Genomic DNA, 3,718 nt, shown 5'->3' with positions numbered 1-3,718 from the left:
ATATCTTTTTTTTTTTTTAACATCTGTATTGGAGTATAATTGCTTTACAATGGTGTGTTAGTTTCTGCTTTATAAGAAAGTGAATCAGCTATATATATACATATATCCCCATATCTCCTCCCTCTTGTGTCTCCCTCCCACCCTCCCTACCCCACCCCTCTAGGTGGTCAAAAGTAGACTGCCTATTTTCTCTTCATTTTTTTGGTCTGGTGGGTTTTTACCTTCCTCCTTCATCTGCTGTGTGTTTCTCTGTCTTCTCATTTTCCTTAACTTACTGTGTTTGGGGTCTCCTTTTCACAGGCTGCAGGTTCGTAGCTCCCGTTGTTTTTGGTGTCTGCCCCCAGTGGGTAAGGTTGGTTCAGTGGGTTGTGTAGGCTTCCTGGTGGAGGGGACCGGTGCCTGTGTTCTGGTGGTTGAGACTGGATCTTGTCTTTCTGGTGTGCAGGACTGCGTCCGGTGGTGTGTTTTGGGTTGTCTGTGACCTTATTATGATTTTAGGCAGCCTCTCTGCTAATGCGTGGGGTTGTGTTCCTGTCTTGCTAGTTGTTTGGCATAGGGTCTCCAGCACTGTAGCTTGCTGGTCGTTGAGTGGAGCTGGGTCTTAGCGCTGAGATGGAGATCTCTGGGAGAGCTTTCGCTATTTGATATTACGTGGAGCCGGGAGGTCTCTGGTGGACCAATGTGCTGAACTCGGCTCTCCCACCTCAGAGACACAGGCCTGACACCCGGCCGGAACACTAAGACCCTGTCAGCCACACGGCTGCTAGTGTTGGAGGGTCTCCTGCAGAGGCAGGGGGTGGCTGTGGCTCACCGTGGGGACAAGGACACTGGCAGCAGAAGTTCTGGGAAGTACTCCTTGGCGTGAAGCCTCCCAGAGTCCACCCACAAGTCATGTCTTGACTCCTCTGCTGGCTTATAAGGCTCTTCAGACCCCAGCCCCACCCTTGGGAGCCAGCCTTCTAAACCCCCATACAAACCTTCAGCTTCGGTTTGTCTGGTTTGCTCGTGGGCCCTCGAGTTATCCATGATCGTGTCTGCCTCAGGGACTTTGTACTGCTGTTTTATTGTCTACCCAGATTCTACTGTCCAAAGTCCCAGCTGAAGTCCAATATCCTGTTTGGATCCCAGGAGGCCTGTCCCACTGTTACTAAACTTGACATCACAGGTCTTTCTGGGCCTTTAAGGCCACTATGACTCACTGAACTACCCTATTCCCATCCCATATAAGTGCCAAAATGTGAATGCCTCTGGTCATCCATCTTATCCTGTACACTGGTCCCCAAACTGCCCTGTGCCTTCCCACACGCATTCCCCAGCTGCTCCTTTCCTTCTCACACTTTTCTGTTTTCTCTGGAACCCGCATTTCATGGTGAACAAATCCTTCCACATCCCCAGTCTGTCTCCTATTCCTTGCCTTAACTGAAACCTGGCTATCGTCTTGAATTGAGGGGTGTTTACTCTAACAAGCCTCACATACTTCAGGGTTGGAAGGCAGGATTGGCCATTTCCCAGCTCCACAATATTACTGCCAGACCATTACTCTGAAAATAAATAGGAGATTAAGTCAGCTGGCCTGCCCACGCCCTATCCATGCCTGTATCATCTGACACCTTGCTGCCACTCCCACGACAATTAAAAAAAAAGGCACTTAGGTCATTGTCCTCCTTTCCTAAATTAAATTTCCTGTATTATAGCTTTAAAACAACTTTCATTATTCTTTCTCCTTAAAAAGATACTATAGTAATAAAATTCCCCTATAATCTCAGCTATCCCCACCCCACTCCAGTGATGGTCACCATCCCTAACTGGACATGTATCCTTCTGAAGTTGCAGTCTTGAATCTCCTTGTGAAGTCAGTGTTTTTGGAGATAAGGTTTGGGTCACCTTAGCTGTATTTACTGCTCAAATCCAGGGGCCCTCACCTGCCCTAAACTATTCAGTATTGGAGTCTTCAATCCCAATATTCCTCCCTCTGATCGCAACCTCCTTTACCTTCCAGCAGCCTCATGCCATCCCCATACCTGCTCTTCAGGTATAATTGCCCAATTTTTTTTTTTTAAATCAAGCTGAAATTCACAAAATGTATAATTAACCATTTTAAAGTATAAATTCTGTGACATTTAGTGCATTCAAAATGCTGTGTAAATACCACCCAATCTGCAGATTCAAACGTGATTGCTATCAAAATCTCAATGGCTTTTTTTGCAGAAGTAGAAAAACCCATCCTAAAATTCAAATGGAATCTCAAGAGAATAGCCAAAACAACCTTGAAAAAGAACAAAATCGGAAGACTCACACTTCTTAATTTCAAAACTTACTACAAAGGTGTAGTAATCAATACAATATGGTACTGTCATAGGACAGACGTATAGGCCAATGGAAGCTAATAGAGAGCCCAGAAATAAACCCTGAATATACGGTCAAATGCTTTTTAACAAAGGTGCTAAGACCATTCAATGAGGAAAAGACAGTCTTTTTAACAAACGGTGCTGGGAAAACTGTATATCCACATGCAAAAGAATGAAGTTGGACCTTACTTTACGTCATATACAAAAATCAGCTCAAGCTCTCTCTGCCAGCCGTTCAAGATGCCTTAGGGAAAGAAGGCCCAGGGCAGGAAGGTGGCCCAGGCCCCTGCTGCCGTGAAGAAGCAGGAGGCCAAGAAGGTGATCAATCCCCTGTTTGAAAAAAGGCCCAAGAATTTTGGCATTGGACAGGACATCCAGCCCAAAAGGGACCTCACCCACTTCGTTAAACGGCCCCGCTATATCCGGCTGCAGTGGGAAATCCTCTATAAGCAGCTGAAAGTGCCTCCTGCGATTAACCAATTCACCCAGGCCTTGGATTGCCAAACAGCTACTCACCCGCTTAAGCTGGCCCAGAAGTACAGACCAGAGATGAAGCAAGAGAAGAAGCAGAGGTTGCTGGCCTGAGCTGAGAAGAAAGCTGAGGGCAAAGGGGATGTCCCCACCAAGAGGCCACCTGTCCTTCAAGCAGGGGTTAATACTGTCCCCACCTTGGTGGAGAACAAGAAGGCTCAGCTGGTGGTGATTGTACATGACATGGATCCCATTGAGCTGGTGGTCTTCCTGCCTGCCCTGTGCTGTAAGATGGGGGATCCCTACTGCATCACCAAGGGGATGGCCAGGCTGGGACATGTGGTCCACAGGAAGACCTGCACCACCATTGCCTTCACACAAGTCAACTCAGAAGACAAAGGGGCTCTGGCTAAGCTAGTGGAAGCCATCAGGACTGATTACGATGATGATATGACAACATCTGCCGTCACTGGGGAAGCAACATCCTTGGTCCAAAATCAGGGGCTCGCATTGCCAACCTGGAAAAGGCAAAGGCCAAAGAGCTGCCTACCAAACTGGCCAGCTGAGTGTACACTATTGAGTTTTCTGTACACAAAAGTAATAAAAATTCTTTGGCCAAAACTAAACCCAAACAAACAAAGAAAAATTAGCTCAAATGGGAATTCCCCAGAGGTCCAGTGGTTAGGACTCAGCGCTTTCACTGCGGGGTCCTGGGTTCAATCCCTGGTCAGGGAACTCAGATCCTGCAAGCCACGTGGCGCAGCCAAGTAAAACAAAATAAAATAAAATAAAATAGTATATATGAGCTATGTATTATATGCACACACACAGAGACTGTAAACTTCATGAGATTTGGGGCTGTATCTCGCCCCAAACATTTTTTCCCACAGGTCTGGTAC

At 46.8% G+C, this 3,718-nt stretch overlaps 1 pseudogene; it reads left to right on the top strand.

Annotated features, from left to right (window-relative positions):
* The first annotated feature begins 2,582 nt into the window (after window positions 1-2,582).
* LOC118883815 lies at window positions 2,583-3,385 on the top strand (annotated as a pseudogene).
* The last annotated feature ends 333 nt before the right edge of the window (window positions 3,386-3,718 follow it).

The sequence above is a fragment of the Balaenoptera musculus genome, chromosome 17, assembly GCF_009873245.2.
Source record: "Balaenoptera musculus isolate JJ_BM4_2016_0621 chromosome 17, mBalMus1.pri.v3, whole genome shotgun sequence".
Lineage (NCBI taxonomy): Eukaryota > Metazoa > Chordata > Mammalia > Artiodactyla > Balaenopteridae > Balaenoptera > Balaenoptera musculus.
The sequence above is the reverse complement of the archived record's forward strand: the minus strand, read 5'-3'. Positions and strand labels throughout refer to the sequence as shown.